This window comes from Cricetulus griseus, chromosome X, assembly GCF_003668045.3.
Source record: "Cricetulus griseus strain 17A/GY chromosome X, alternate assembly CriGri-PICRH-1.0, whole genome shotgun sequence".
Classification (NCBI taxonomy): Eukaryota; Metazoa; Chordata; class Mammalia; order Rodentia; family Cricetidae; genus Cricetulus; species Cricetulus griseus.
In genome coordinates this window covers 13,494,514-13,511,558 of record NC_048604.1, presented here as the reverse complement: position 1 = coordinate 13,511,558, position 17,045 = coordinate 13,494,514, and the positions used below count along the sequence as shown (strand labels likewise).

At 36.0% G+C, this 17,045-nt stretch overlaps 1 protein-coding gene across 8 annotated transcripts in view; it reads right to left on the bottom strand.

The window, feature by feature from the left end:
• Positions 1-17,045, bottom strand: part of Fgf13 (fibroblast growth factor 13) — a 505,513-nt gene that overhangs the window by 48,838 nt on the left and 439,630 nt on the right. The window lies entirely within an intron of this gene.

Here is a 17,045-nt window from a genome sequence, read left to right as displayed (position 1 = left end):
ACTGGTTTGGTTTTGGACCACACGTATTTTAAAGGAAAGTCAAGATATGTTGATTCATGGGGTACTAAAAGAGAAAGAGAAGAAAAATGTAAGACTCATGCAACTGGAAGGGGATTGACCTAAGCAACTAGAGAGATAGGATTATCATAGGAATAGAGAAATCTATGGGCATAGACTATTTAGGAATAGGCTATAAACAGTTTTCTTTTGGATGTACTAACTGAAGAATGCTACTTAAATATCCAAGTGGAAATGCTAGGGAAGCAGCTGGATATTACACAAAAGGTCTGTTGGGCTGAGGCCAACAATATTTGAAAGCATGAGAGTGATACATTTAGAGTGCAAATGTAGCAAGACAAAATGTTAAAGAACAGGGACTCAGCAAAGGCTAAAGCTGAAAGAGATCAGAAAAGGAAAAGAAAGGAGGCTTGCAGGGATCACCTGTGAGGTAGGAGAAAAAGTAGGAGAATGTGGTGCTCTGGAAGCCAAGTAAGAAGAGTGATCTGAAGAGGAAGGAGTTATGGACTGTCAGCTTGCCAATGAGAGCAGGTCTGAGGACCAATACTAGATTTAGAAAAGTGGAGAGAAAGGGTGACCTTCAGAACATCAACTGACAAGGATGGAAATAAAAGCCTGAATGGAAAAGAGTGGGATGAGATGAGGTGAGGACAAGGGGTATATAATTCTCTGAAAGGTTTCCCTGCATAAATCAAGTACAAGCGGGGGAAGTATGCAATTAAAAAGATGATTTTTCTTTTGTAAACAGGAGCAATTAATATTTGCATATGCTAATGGGGATGGCATGGCAGAGAAAGAAATTTCATGAGAGAGACAGAGACAATCAGAATAATTTTTGAACTGATAAGATGGAGTTGAATTCTGGTCAACAATATAAAGACGGGCCTTATGTAGGAAGAAGGAAACTGATCAATAATATAAACAAGACAGAGCATGAGGACAGAGATATAAGTGGTCAAATAGGTACGGAGATGAGAGTATAAAAAATAGTTGTGGCCTAGGTTACCCAGACCTTACGGTTCATACACAGATGATGCCACTTTCTATATCTCCCACCATTACGAACCAACGGGCAACTTCTCTGGCCTTCCCTCAAATTCACATCTGTGTGGACTCCACAGGAAAACACAATTACCCATGAGAAAAGCAAGGAAATGCTCAGTGCTTTAAGAGAGATCAAGCATGAAATAAGCAACAATAATTTACCTAGAGGAATTAGCATAATAATATCAAAAGGAGAAGGAAAATGAGAAATTAGTGGTGAAGAGGAAGAGAAAGAGGGAAACACTGAACTTCAGTAGGTGCCAGGCACTGTTCTAAGGTCCTTTCAATATGATAACATGTAAATCTCTCAACTCTATGTATGGTGTCCTCTTTTTTTCCCCATAGATGGTCGCCAACAGTTATGAATTTGGCGTAAAACAGTTAGCTTAGCATATTTTCCTCCAGCAACAACAGTATATATCCAGAGTTGGCATAGATGTGGATGTAACTAGGACTTGGGTATTGATTCATGATGTTGAGAGACAGGCAAAATGGGAATCAATGGCGTAGGAAAGAGTGTGTATGTATGTGTGTGTTTTCCCATCAAGGCCAATTTGTGCTACCCAAACATGTTTGGATAAATGGCCTTCCACTAGAGCATGGTTGACTTATCAGGGGTTATACTCTTAGAAAAAAAACTGTTTCTCCCATTCCCAGCAGCTAGCAATTGCCAATGGCTCTTTGCCCAACTCATATCTCCAAGATAGGATTCTGGATCATATATTTTTAATGTTAAGCAGGTGAGCCTTGGAAATTCTAAGCTCTGGAATAATCCCAGTTCTATACTATGAAACTTGCACTTAAATAAGTACAGTATTTTTATTTTTGTAATGGTATTTTCAGCTCATTTAACTAAGAAGTTTTCAGTCTATAATGAATAAAAAAGTACACTCAACCAAATTCAACTGGGGAACAAAGCACACACGAGAGATGCTTCTCATTATAAAATGTTTCATTTAAAAAGGACTAACAAACATTGCCTTTCCAAAAGTCAAACTTCTAACTTGATAGTAAAGTTTTGAGATGTATTCAGAACATTTGTTATCTAAAATATATCCTCAGTTGAATGCTCATTTGAATGGTAGGGGCCCAGGTATTTATTGAACACAGAGATTGACAGATAATTCACAAAAGGAATCTCTGTGAATTCTAGGACTAAATAATACCATATTTTATTGAAGTTCAGAAAATAAGGCAATTTGCTCAAGGCCAGAGTTGGCAAGTGGTAGACTACTGGAATTACAATGCTTGTGTTTGGTTTTAGGACTGGGGAGGCCTCTATATTTCTATTTTTTATAAATCTGAATATATGAAAATCAAAGCTGTTTGTGGCTATCACAGAAATTGTTTCCTCTAGGCACCTCCAGATCTCAAATAGTCAAGATAGGCTGTCCCAGTCAATCAACAAGTATGAATCGCTGAGACCCCCACCACAGTATCTCTGCATATTTTTCTTCAACTAAATGGATACCGAAGCCTCATAGTTACTGACAGAGTTACACAACTCCCCAATCTTCAGGCTTATTTTTATAGGATGAATTGGGGGACATTAATCTTACCGTTTCTCTAAAATGCATTTGTGCATAAATATGAATTTTATGAAAGATTCTGTTGTTTAAAAGTTATCTTTAACTTCATTGCCTGTTACAGACTTATAAAATGAATGCAGGAATTATGATATGATTTTTTTCCCTAGCTCATCTGTGAGAGAACTGCACAGATTTATTTGGGTTTAGCTTTGCAAAGATCCCAAAGATCAGCATTTTAATACAAAATAAAACAAATTGTAAAAAAAATAATTAAGCAAACTAAGCCAAACCAGTGCTTTAGCACTTCCCCTCATTTTAGGTCACCAAAGCCTAGATGTTTTATCTGCTAACAATTCCTCGGAGGAATTCCCAAGCAGAGTTTCTTGCCAACAAAAGTAATGGAAATTCTCAGCATTTATGACTTGGTAAGTTAATAGAAAAGATGCCGATGACTATACCAGAGGCTTGCTGACATTTGGTAGTTGCATTACTAAAACCTCCTAACAGGACTGCAGCATTTGGGGGGGTAAATTTATTTTAATCCGATCAATGCCTACATATCATATGTAGTCAATTATACCAAGATTTCTTCTGAGAAGTCTCAACTTTCCTGTTTCTGTTGCACTAAGTTTGGCATAAAACTATAGATTGGATAATTACTAACTGGGAGAGAAAAGCCTCTAACTACCACAATCACCCACATTAATTCAAATTGCATGAAAGGAAAAATAACAAATGTTTGGAAGACTGCACTACGGGGGGAAACTAAACAAACAAGCTCAAGGAAATAAAAACCTGAAATTAATCCAGAAAGAAAACATGAATTTTTCTCTTACATGGGATAATGATAGCTTAGAACAGAGGTCACTTGCTTTGCTTCCTGGACCATTAGCCAGGGTCAAGAATATAGACTTAATGTTCATTACATGATGTTAATTACCTAGGGCACAGAATAGTATATTTATAAGCCATATGAGCGAATATTTTCAGTTTAGAAATATCTAGTTATGTACCTTGTCCTTTACATACAGCAAGTTGCTGTGTTTTGACACTATTCACATGCACTCATTCCTTGTATGAGTCATAGAACCCTGAAATGTGACATTTTCCATTATTCTGTGGGATGAAGAGCAGGACCATTAACTGCAGGCAATTAGAAGGCACAATCATCTTTTACTGGTCAAAAACAATTATGTCTCTAGTGGAGCCCTAACGTTACTTTTATATAAATGAACCAGACAATTGAAGGCAACAAAGTAAAGAATACTATTGTGAAAGATTTCATAGAAATCTATACCACTGTTCTGATTGAGAGTAGATAAAAATGGAAGTTCATTTCTTCTAAGTTATCTCATCCAATTTAAGATGAAAACCTGACTCCCAGGACTAAAAAGCACATCACATCTCTGCTCTCCTCAACCTCAGGGTGTGGATCTTACTTAAAAATCACAATGTGATTTTTTACTTAAAAATATCATGCAAAGTTGAGTCATTATTACTTTAAAAAACAGACAAGGAACAACAGGAAACAAATAAACAGCATTGTTTAATATTTAAGGCAATGGGCCTGATGAACAAGGAGCAGTGCTGCCCAAATTCATATACTCATTCATACACTGAAAGTTGCATTCCTGGACCTCAGTGTGCCCACATTGCAACTGCCAATACAACTACATTCAGCTAGTGACTCCCATGTGCAGACAAAGACATGTTTAGTGAAACAGCATTTCATTCATCGTTATTTTGGAACAGGTGATAAAGTCTTGGCTTCCACAGCATCCATTATGAAAAAGAAGAGAGGCATAAGTACATGCAGGCAAACTGAAAAAAAAAATCTCATATGAACTTCCAAATAGCTGTTTACTAAACAGTCACATTTTTATTCAAACTTTTCTTACTGTATTAGAGAAATCATTCATTTCTTCTCAATTATTGCCTGTTACACAGTCAAGTTTTTTTCTGCTATTTTCCATACATCTGTAGACTATGTACTGGGCATTTGAAAGTGAAATTGATACAGAAGAAAATAAAAGAAGGTTCCATTCTCACCTTCAAATAACTTAAAATATAGTTTATGAAATGACAGTTCTATATATGTCGGAGCTCATAAAGATGGCTGCTCTTCATCTTGCCTCAAGGTCAGAGAGTTCAAAATGGTCCTTAATGAGTCAAAAGACTACTGCAAAATGTTTCAGTCTTCACATAGGATGTCTTATCTAAATAACAACAGACTTAGGCTCAGGTGTGTTTACTCTTGACCCTGAAGGCCTTATAACAGGTGTGGCTACCAAATGCTGGGAGGATTAAGTGAAGAAAATCTGTTTGCTTCTTATACATAACAATAGAAGTCTTCTGCCAAGTCCCCCTTTTGGTTGGGATACTTAAGAATGCTGAAGAATAAACTAGGGGCATTCAGTATTCACTGGACTACCTTTCTGACTCTATCCTGTATCGCTGTCTTTCTCTTAAGTTCTTTACCTACCCTTTCTCAATCCCCACTTCCCCTCTCAAGTATGAACTGGGCAAGTAGGCTGGCTTTGACTGTATCCCCACAAAGACAGCTTCCTACATAAGGCTCCTAAACATGGGCTACTGCAGAGGACAACCACATACATACAAGAAACGTCTGGAAATAAGAGATGTGTGAAAAAAGCATACACATTGTACCCTGAAAGCCTGCTACAATGATTCTCAAGTATTTTCTTAACATAACAGCACAAGAAGCTAGTCTAATTATTGCTTTAACATACAGCACAAGAAGCTAGTCTGGTTATTCCCTGGCACCTTTCTCTAACCTCTACATTCATAATAGGTTAATTAAATCCAAACAAGATAGAAACTTAACGACACACAATCCAACCTCACTGAATAAACTTGGCAGTGAAGTTATCCATTCAGCAATTTAGAAACACACAAAATGAAGGCAAAAAAAATCAGAAGCAAACAAAAAAGAAAAAAACCCCACAAGAAGTCCTATCTCACTAGAATTCAGAATGTCACACCTCTTTGAAGGGAAAAAGATTTTGTAGGACTTACAGTTGAATTTGTATGGAAACCCATTTAGCATGCACAGATACAATAAAATGTTCTAGAGCTAATCATGGAGGTAAACACCTATAATCTCAGCAGTTGGGAGGTGGAGGCAGAAGGATTGCCATGAGTTTGAAGCCTGCGATGGCTATAGAGAGACCTCATCTTGAAAAATTAATCCAACCAAACCAAACCTGTCTAGCAGGACCTTTTCCTTGAAATATGTGAGATGACAAAAAATGTATCTAATTGTCTTGGGATCCCCTGGCACTATTACAAGAGCAATTTGTTCCTAAGACCTATGGAAATGATGCGAACTCTCTCAATAGCCTATTTATCTGTACATGATTAAGAGTTACCAGAAACTACAGGTAAGCTCATGTATCTTCCAAGAAAACTACCTAAAAATGCTTTTCTAGCCAGAAGAGCCTAAAACACAAAGGGGCTTTACTGATAGCATCTTTAAGGAATTAAGTCTTTGAATGTGAACCCACATACTAATAAAAGTGCCACAAATGAAAACTATGCACAAAATTAATTTCAAGCTATCCTTTTTAATTGTTTCCATAACATTTAGATACTTTTGGACTACATGTAACTCAACAGTGCAAAATGTCATATCACATGCAGCTCTATTTTGTGATCACATGGCAAGCAAATGGGGATACTGTCAAGTGATATAATATAAGCAATATTACTTTCAGGTATAAACTACTATAGCATATATTACATCTTTGTTCTATAACACTGGATTGTCTCTACAGTCCTTCACTAAGAATCATAAGGGGGGAGCTGTGTTTATAGTCATAAAATTTCTGAGTCATGCCACAAAAGGACTCTGACATGAGATGTTTACATAAATGAAAACACTTTTATCAAGGTTCTCCAGTGAACTTTTAACCCACCACAGATTCTGCTTATAGTAGCTCCACATGGGGCTTCTCAAAAGAGCAATTTCCTCATTATACACAGTAAGACACTCCTCCCTGATGAGATGGTAATAAGGTGGGTGACCACAATAACAGCAAATAAAGGTTCGATAAAATCTCATAAAAATGCAAACTTTGTACTCCATTTGTATTTGGAAAAAATTCCTATAAAAAGTTATTTTCAGTGTCTTCCTGTTACCTTTAAAGAGCAAAGGCTAACTATAGAATCTAAGAGAGGAAAAAAGATAACACAAAAGTGACCATAATTGGTTTCAATTTTTTTTCCTGATGTTCCAATAAATGTTTGAGAACGCAGTGTAGCTATTTGGTTGGGCACACCCATATTCTAATTGATAGCATAGGTAATTTATTCACTGATTCACTGAGAACCTAAATGTTAACATTTAAAAAGTGTGATTGTCCTTATGAAATAATAAAGGAACATAATGAACAAATGTGTGAAGTAGTCAGCTGATGTCCCAGAAATGAGCCACTTTTTTTAGGATACTTTCCAGGTTTTTCAGTGGGCTCTAATTTCACTACTTCTGACTTGAAAACACCCTAAGAATCTTGAGGTCTTTCACAATGTGGTCAGTGTCGAGATTTTTGAAAAACCCATGCTTAACTGTCAATTGCTATTTAATCAATAAATCGGTGCTTTAAAACCTCATCTTCCGAGCCGGGCGTTGTTGGCGCATGCCTTTAGTCCCAGCACTCGGAAGGCAGAGGCAAGTGAATCTCTGTGAGTTTGAGACCAGCCTTGTCTATAAGAGCTAGTCCCAGGATAGCCTCCAAAGCCACAGAGAAACCCTGTCTTGACAAAAAAGAAAAAGAAAAAAGAAAAAATATCTCATCTTCCTGAGGCTGGAGAGATGGCTCAGGGGTTAAGAGCACCAACTACATTTCCAGAGAACACAGGTTCAATTCTCAGCACCCACATGGCAGCCCACAACTGTCTGTAACTCCAGTTCCAGGAGACCCAGCACACTCACACAGACATACATGCGTGCCAAAAAGAAAACAACAATGCAATTAAATAAAAATAAAATTTTAAAAATCTCATCTTCTTATTACACCTCCCATATAGCGAGCATTTAATGTACTTGTGTATTAGTAGAGTTTTTTCAGATTTGTGAATTCTGGATTTAATGCAATCTATATACTGTTAGTAAAGAAAATTTTATCATGTTAAAGAATTACTCAAGATGTGTAAATTACACCTATGTTTGAATTAGTTATGCTTAGAAAAAGACTACAATGCATGTATGTGAGGCTTAAGATATTACTCACTGATGCATAGAAATCTGCAAAGTAAAAATGCCAGAAACTAAGTGACTGTCCACCTTATCTCCAAATGCTTCTTAAGATCAGTGCTCCTGTCCAATAGCCTACAACCTACCACAGCAACAACCAGATACCATTATGTTTCCAACTTTTAAAAGAAGGGAGTTTACAATGACTCTAATAAAGGCCACGAGTGCTTACTTTTCCAAATGGAAGAATGACCCGATAAAAAGACTATGTACAACTGCTTCTATATTCACCATTCAAGAAACATTCTGTCAAGTATGCTGAAAAATTCTACATAAACGTGACAGTTTTGTCTTAAATATGAAACCAAATCATTTAAAACATATTTTCACAGACATACATGATTAGTATCACAGTGTTGGGAAATGCACTGAACATACTTGAAAAATACTTGCCACCATACTATCTCATACATACACTCACTTAACTTCCTGAAAGTTTTAATTTCAAAAGCAGGACAGGAACAGCAGGGCGCCTGGGCCCAAAGTTTCCACATTGTTGAACCCAAAGAGTGGAGTCTAGTACTTTCAGGCTACTTAGAATTTCATAGACTACCAAAACCTTGTGGACAAAACTGTTTCACGTTCATCTTGGCTCCCTGAAACTGTCCCAATTAAAGGGTTGCCAGTAACTACAACTAGGTCTAAAGCAAATCGCATCTAGAGTTGTACCAGCACATCTGAGATTCCTACGTTCTTGCCTATTGTTATTCTTCAGTTGTTTGCTTGCATTTTTCCATGTATTGATTTTATATAACCAACACTACTGTGTAGGCAGTAAACAGTCAAACAACTACTTTATTGATCCATACCCATATGCAAGCTCTAAAAGTTCGCGCGTTTGCTTCCCTGGCAGCAAGGATCATGAATGGTTCATGCAAACACAAGAATATCAGAACAATGTATATAAACATTAGAAAGTAAACAAAACAATAAACCCTTGCACATTGAAACTTTACTAACAAAATAGACAGTTCGGAGGTTTGGGGCTGGAGAGATGCCTAAAATTGTTTACTGCTCCTTCAGAAGACCCAGGTTTGGTTGCCATCACCCACATGGTATAATTCTAGTTCTGGGGAATCTATTGCCCGATTCTGACCTCAACTGACACTGCAGGTAAATGGTGCACATGCATACATCGAGCCCACACATATACACATAAAAATAAATACAGAAAGAGTTTAGAGGTTAAAGTCAGGACAGGTGCTACTGGGTAGGAATGGTGAATTGAAGTATGAATTATGGAGAGGAAGCCTGCCCTGTTTCAAAAGATGGAGAGACATATCTAAAGCAAACTGAGTACATATTAAAGTGCTCTGTGCCAGCACAAGGACAACCAAGGATGGTAGCAAAGGAAAAGGCTGTACCAAACCACCCAGCTTGGATCTGCTGTCCCATATCCTTTTGGTTAATCACTTCTTTGAATAAGTTGTAAATGAATCAGAAATACTGGTCGTGTTTGCTGAGCCTGTTATGTACCACTTCAAACCCTTTAGACTCAACCCCTAGTGACATTTAAGTGTTTCAATGATAGCCCTATTGGAAGCAGAACTTTTTATGAGCTAATACTTAAATCTGGGAATAGAAAAGTATTAAAAAAAAAAACATGAAGTAGCTGGTGTTTTTCCCTGCTGAGAAGGATTTTAGGAACATGAATGTAATAAATAGCTTTAATAAATATGGTTTGCATCTACTGCTTTCTCTAGTGGTAACTTAGTCTTAGGGCTTTGGAAAAGTCAAATGGGCAGAAGAATTCTAAAGGTGAAGCAAGAGAAAAGTAGAAGGGGCAAAATTCTGCTATGTTGCCTCATCATCAATCGAAGTCATTGGTAACTCTGCTGTGTTAAAAAAAGGGAGGGGGGCTGTCTCTTACTCAATATACTATGTGTTAATGCATTTTGATTATGGTAGCTTCATAAAAATGTACCTGTGGGTCAAAACTGTTTCTCCTTGCCCAATGCTGAAGCAAACGATTCATGGAAAATTGAGGGGAAGATAGCTCTGTGTCACTGTCCAAAGGTGAAATGGACTCTGCTATACCTAAAGTTTAGTTACTTGGATACACTAAAATCTACTTCTGCTGTCCAAGTGAGACATCTGGTTTACAGTGTCACAGATTTACAGAGATTTCAAACTTTAAGTAATGCCATTTCTTGCTATATTTGAAGGGCATTTCTCTGTCATATTCAACTATATTGCCCCATCACATATAGACATGATATTAATGTGATCTCCTGGAGATTGTTCTGATGCATAACCAGTAAGTATTGTTAGGCACAACTGGTAAATTGCCATAATCATACATACTCACCTAGTCCCAGCCTCAAGGGCATTCAAATTGTTTCCCTACAAGGAAACTTTTTGTTTTTTTTTTTTTTACAGTGAGTCGTGTGCTTTTAAAAATTAACATTGCCAGTGTTATAGGTCAGGTTGGAGATGAAATAGTTCATGTTAATCCTTCCCACATTAGATTATCCATTAAAAATTAGAGTTCAGAATTTAGCATGAACCTCATTATATGTATTATAAACTGCAGATATTATCGACATGGACCACAGTGCTGGCATTTTGAGGTGCCTAGTACTCATAGAGATTTAACAGGTATTTGCTAATTAATTGATCATAAACATTTCTGGCAGGACCAAATTCCAGCATGGAAAAGTGAATTGGGCATACAACCCCATCCCTTAGCTAAGAAGCTACTGGAAATGCTTAGCTGCTCGGAGAAGGATCAATTTTTCTCTAAGAGTGTTGCCAATAGTAGGTAGACTATACTCCAGTGGGCATACATCCAAGAATATTTGGGCAGCACACACTAGCTTTGATGGGGTAAAACAACACCAAACACAAATTTGAGTGGGAAGGAGGGGATATGGAAAGTGTTTGGGTGGGAGGGTAAATATGAGTAAAAAACAATGTATGAATTTCTCCAATCACTAATGAAATATTATGTGAAAAATACAAAAAAAATAACAACAAAAGCTCTTGTACCATTGTTCCATGCTTTAGGTTCCCTGGGAGCTTAGATATGTGACTGGGTTCTCTGAGAGTAGGGAAATGAAAACATTTTTTAGGAATCTCTGCTTCAAAGGTTATGACAGAATATAGAAGAGCTGAGCTTCTAGACTCCCCTAGGCTCTATTTTCTTCAGTGCAAATCACCTGAAAAGGAGTTTTGCATGGAAACTTTTATTATAGTGATCCACCACTATTATATGGGCAGGAACAAAGGAATACTTTATATAGCATTTTAAAAGAAATCTTTTATAAGACCAACTGCCAAACATCTAAGAAGGACTGTTGTAGTAGCCTTGATTTTATGAGCAGGGTAGATCAACAAACTTGTTTTGTGCAAATGTTTTTTGTGTGTTTTTTGAGTTACAGTATTTGCCATAGACAATGTAGTTTTTTTTGTTTTCTTTTCTTTTTTTCTTTTTTTTTTTCGAAACAGGGTTTCTCTGTGTAGATTTGGAGCCTATCCTGACACTCGATCTGGAGACCAGGCTGGCCTCAAATTCACAGAGATCCGCCTGCCTCTGCCTCCCGAGTGCTGGGATTAAAGGCATGCACCACCAACGCCCAGCTAGACAATGTAGTTTTATCTAGTTGAATTTCATTTCTAAGTTATCATTTTCATGATCAAGTGTCTCATTCCCACTTATAAAAGTTTTATGGAACAATTCATATACTCTGTTAAACATTTTTAATCCTCTCTACTTTTGCACTCTAAATAGTAATGCTTAGAATTGTTCTGTACACTTGACTTTTCCAAATCTTTATGAAAATATTTTTTCCTGAGTAAAAATAAGTGTCATTTCTAATTTTGACTCTTCCCGTTATGTGCTATGCCAGAATTCCTATGAATATCTGATGCCCTTATGAAAAGAGGCATTATGTATTATTGCTACTGGCTATATGCAAAAACCCATCCAAGAAATCAATTGAGGTTTTCCCTGTAGTTCTACTTCCAGGGTTGTCAAAAGTAGTTAGCATCAGAGTAGCTGATGAATAACTTAATCAGAATTTTTGCACAGACGTGCCATCTCTAGACATATTCAGCTCAAGCAAAACATACTAAATGTATTAGTCAAGGGTTTGCCAGTTATTAACCTTGGTTACAGCTATTATAATGATCAGAGAAATGTTTTCGTTTAAAGTTTCTTTCTTCAGAACTAACAATTCCCTTGAAGACTGGTAGTCATTGAAACCCTTATGCTTTTTCCCTGTGTCTCAGCAATGCACTGACTTACATAGTTTTGAAATTGAAATTTTAACCCCTAAATAGATCAGCAATGGGAAATAATTCAGTCTTTTAACCTATTTTAAAAGTCCAAACAGATATAACAGAAATAATTGACCTTTATATTTTATTATGCACATATGTTAACTATGTCAATAAATGCATATTAAAATGCATATTTGCTAGGCACTTATGTAGGGCTAAGGGTAGAATGAGGAAAATAATTATTAACTAATGATTACAGAATTTAGAAGCAAACTATTTCAAAGCACAAGTTTCATAGAAATAAGAACAACATGAAATAATGTATTAGTGAGTTATTTTTTGTTCCCTATCCCAGTGTGGATTAAAATAAACAAGAAGGTAAGAACTAAAAGCAGCCCCTTCATTGAATAATTTCTTTATGCTATTCATTGTATACTAACATAAAATAGTGCTAAAAGGCCATTGGTTCTCTTCCATATATTTAATTTTAGTTGAGTATCCTGCTAGAACAATCTCCTAGTGGTCAGGTTAGGTTATATAGTAAAAGCTTAGAATTATTTTAGGAATTCCAAAATAAACTAGTATTATCATAGCAACAGAGTATGAGTTTTGTTCCTCGGACTGCCTTTAGTGTGTGTGAGAGACAGAGAGGTAGGAGGAAAGGAGAGGAGAAAAAGCAATCTCCTCACAACTGAATTTATCTGTTAAAATTCTTGTCTTTCTTGACCAATGTTTTATATTTTAGTTCCAATATAAATGGTGTTTTCTTACAAACATGACTTTAGCTCTGAGTTAAAACCATGAGATACTCGGTTAAATGTCCTACGACTTCTAATTTAGATTACTTTTTCAACATGGCCTCAGAAACAGATCACAGAGTCAGTATCTGTCTTTAGCTACCACCATTATTGCCTTTCTGATTTTTGACAAAGTACCATCTTCAGTCGTTTTCACACTTAAGAACATAAACATATATTTTTCACCCTGAATAACTTACCAGCTTTGGTTATTTTTTAAAATAGAAACCATGAAAAGAAGATGTGCAAATACCAAGCTGGATTTTCTTTTATATTTTAATGAAGATCTTAGCACTACAAAGAATAGTAAACAGGAGAAACAACTGTGATTTAGGAGATTATCTTGGTCTTGAAAATTAAGCTTTTCCTCCTTTAAAATAAGCTCATGTTTTACAATTTAAATTCCAAAGATGTGACTCAGAAATGTGTCTATATAATTACCCTGATATTATTACAATCCATTTGTCTGAACAAAAAGCACCCATCAAAATGTATGATTGCATAGATTATTTGATCATAGCTTTTTAAAAACATATGCACTGAAACTGGGAACCTGAATTTTGACAGTTAAAACTTCTGCAATTTTATACTAAATAAAAAAATTAACAAATGCTAATTAACTAAAACATACAAATGAGAAAAAGGTGTAGATTTTTACATTTATTTGTAATTGTGGGGGAAGGAAAGACCACATAGGAGGTCACAGAACAACTTACAGGGTCTGTACTCTCTTTTTGCTATGTGGTTTGAAAGGTTAAAACTCAGGTCATTAGGCCTTATCTACTGCACCTCAGTGGCTCAAGAGAAAATTACAACCAGAAGCCAATATTTCTTTGTGCCCACTCTCTTTGGTTTAACACTTTAACTCGATACTCATTTTCTTCTGCTTTGGTTATGATACTCTAATTATTAAAGCATTGTTCTACATTCCTTTTTATTCAATTTGTTATCCTTTATGATAATAACCCTAGACCCTAAATTATGTCTAGTTTATGTTATACAGATTTGACATAATCCAAACATTTCCCATGTTACATAAAAGTTCTAGGAGTACATGTGAATTAATCAATGACTTGTGTAGATTTTAATACTTTACATTAGTGCACTAGAGATGTGAATTTCTATCACTTAAAATTACATCATAGGCTATGTGATGACACTATCTCAGAAAAAAAAAATCTGCCAATATTGCAAAATAATAGGACTGGAAATGATGTATCTCAAGGATTATCCAAGAATATGACAGTTCAATGCAGTCTGTTACCCTAGTCTGGATCCTATACTGCAGAGAAAATGTTATAATGAGCATCTGTCAAGTCACATAATGGGAAAATGGACAGTAGATGAGATAAAATATTTCAAATTATGTTTACGTTAAATTTACTGAAATTGAGGAACATACTTTGTTGCGGCTATCTAAGATAATGCACCTATTGCTAGTAAATAAACACTGAACTACTTTGGGGTAAGACATGAAGCATTTCCATTTTTATTCATCTACTTTGTATGTGTAGTGCAGATATATGTATATGGAGTGGGGTGTGCCTGCCTGTGGGCCTGCATGTAGAAGCTAAAGGTTGACTTTGAATATTTTTTTCTTAACTATCCACTTTATTTTTTGAGGCAGGGTCTCTCATTGAATCTGGAGTTTAGTGTTTCAATGAGACTGCCTGTCCAGTGGGTACACAGGAGGATCCTACCGTGACCACCCTCCATCCCCAACCCCGTGCTTGGGTTACAGTGAGATGTACATGGTGCTGGGTATCTAGACATAAGTCCTCATCACTTTACTCCGTGAGCAATCTCTTCGGCCACCTAATGCTGAGAATTTAACATATTCTTCAATGGTATCCAAGTAGAGGACAAACAGATTGTTTGACACAGATACATGATAGCTAGCTATATAAACAGAATGAATGATAAAGCAATTGAGGTAAGCTGACCTGAGTAAAAGGCATGTATTGTTCTTTGTACAAGTGTTAATCTGTCCAATTTTCTAAGCATCTAACCAAGTCAATTACATATTGAGAAATAAATCATTAATCAGAACACTTATGCTGAGTGATAGATGCTAACCACAAAAGATTATATGGTCTATAATTCCATTTATATGAATTACCTAAAACAGGTAAATGCACAGAGAAAAAATGGATTAGCAGTTACTGAAGAGTGAGAGAAGGGATGGGATATGCCTGTTAATTGGTATAATTTTATCATTCATGGTAATAATAAATTCTACAATTAAATAGCAATGATGGTGGTTCAACTCTGTTAACAAGTGAAAAACTATTGAATTATACACTCTAAATGAATAATTTTATGGTCTAGCAGCTATATATCTCAACAAAGCTGTTCTGTAAGAAGAAAAACAAAGGGAGAGGGCTGAGGATAAGGATATTGCTTAGTTGATAAATTGTTTGCTGTGAAAGATGAGAATCTGAGTTCAAATGCCCAGTACTCATGTAAAGAAACATGCACCCAGTATACATCTGTCATCCCAGAACTAGGATGCAGACACAAGTTTATAGATCCCTGGAACCAATGGCCAGCCATTCTAGCTGAGTCAGAGTGCCTAATCGCAAAATGACTGATAAAGACACCCAATGTTCATCTTTGACCTCTGCATGTTCATGCATCTGCACACACACACATACATATATATGCAAAAACTAAAGAATGAAAGAGGAAAAGAGGTAATATATAGTTAAAATACTCAATGACTTGAAATACTAAAAAGTTCAATGGTATGCCCATAAGATTAGGAAGGTCAATGAATAGAGAATACCTATATATTAGATAGAAAAAGGCCAAAGAACTCTGAGTCAGAATTGTTCAGTGTATAATCTGCAGGGATTCTAAGGTCATCAAGATTATAAACTATTGTTGACACCATGGGAATCAGTGTGGAATTTCTTTACAAAGCTAAAAATAAAACTATACTTATACTATTCTATCGCTCCTGGGAAGGTTGCCAAATGACATATATGACATGAAAGTAGAAGGTAGACTATTTGGGGAAAGGAAAAAAAGAAAGCAGACTAATGGGAACAAGAGGAACAGGAGAGTTTAATGGGAGGGGTACAGAATGCAAAGTACATGATATACTGTGATATTCATACACGCGTACACAATTCAACAATGCACCTGTAAAAGTAATGTTTGTGGGTGGGCTTATCACATGGGAACACACTCCACTTAGCATTTGTATTTATTTTTATCATTTTAATTGCACCAAATGTATACAGTACAGTGTGACAATTGACATATGTATATAATGTACAATGATCACATTATACTAATAGCATTTTTATCTCCTTAACTATTTTGTGTGACATGTTGTTTAAAATAGCAAGGTCTAACTAATTTCAAAAAGGCTAAAATCTTGTGATGGATGATGCAAAATCATAAAATCTTGAAACAATAACTAATGCATTTGGACTTAAACTAAAAATTCTATTGAGCAATATGACATACTTTTTTAAAACATAAACTATAATTATATCACTTTCCCCATTTCCTTTCCTTCATCAACCCTTCCTATGCATTCTATCTTGGTCCTCTCAAAACCATGGGCATATTTTCTTTAGTTACATATTTGTATGTCATATGCATACATACCTATATATGCCTGAATATATTAATACAAGCTGCTCAGTCCATTTATCCCCAGGGAAGACTATTTTTCCTGCTCTCATTATTCCTTAGTTGTTTGCCATTCTTTTTCAAAGATTGGAGCCCCATGAAATTCCCCCTTTCCATATCAGTAAGGCTATTGGTACTGTACTTGTTCAGGTCTTATTTAGGCAGCTATGTTGGTAAGATTTCATGGGTACAGCTTTTTTTCTAGTAGACATAATTTCATAGCAGATGTCTTGATCCGCTGATTCTACAATAGCCACTCATCCCCTGCCCTTCCTCCAGAATGTTGCCCGAGCCATAGGTACAGGGGTTGTTCTTAATTGGAAGCAAATTTAGGTTATCAAAAAGGGAAAATAGTGTCCCTATGTTATAGCTACTACAGGAGTAGTAGCATGGCTTGACATCTCCGTATTTCTGATAGTGATTCCTCACGGGGTGTGAGAAGGATATATTAGTCATTTTTATGTGTTGAAAGAAGAAACATGATAAAATAAAGTACGGTAAATTATCTATTAGAGAAAGAAA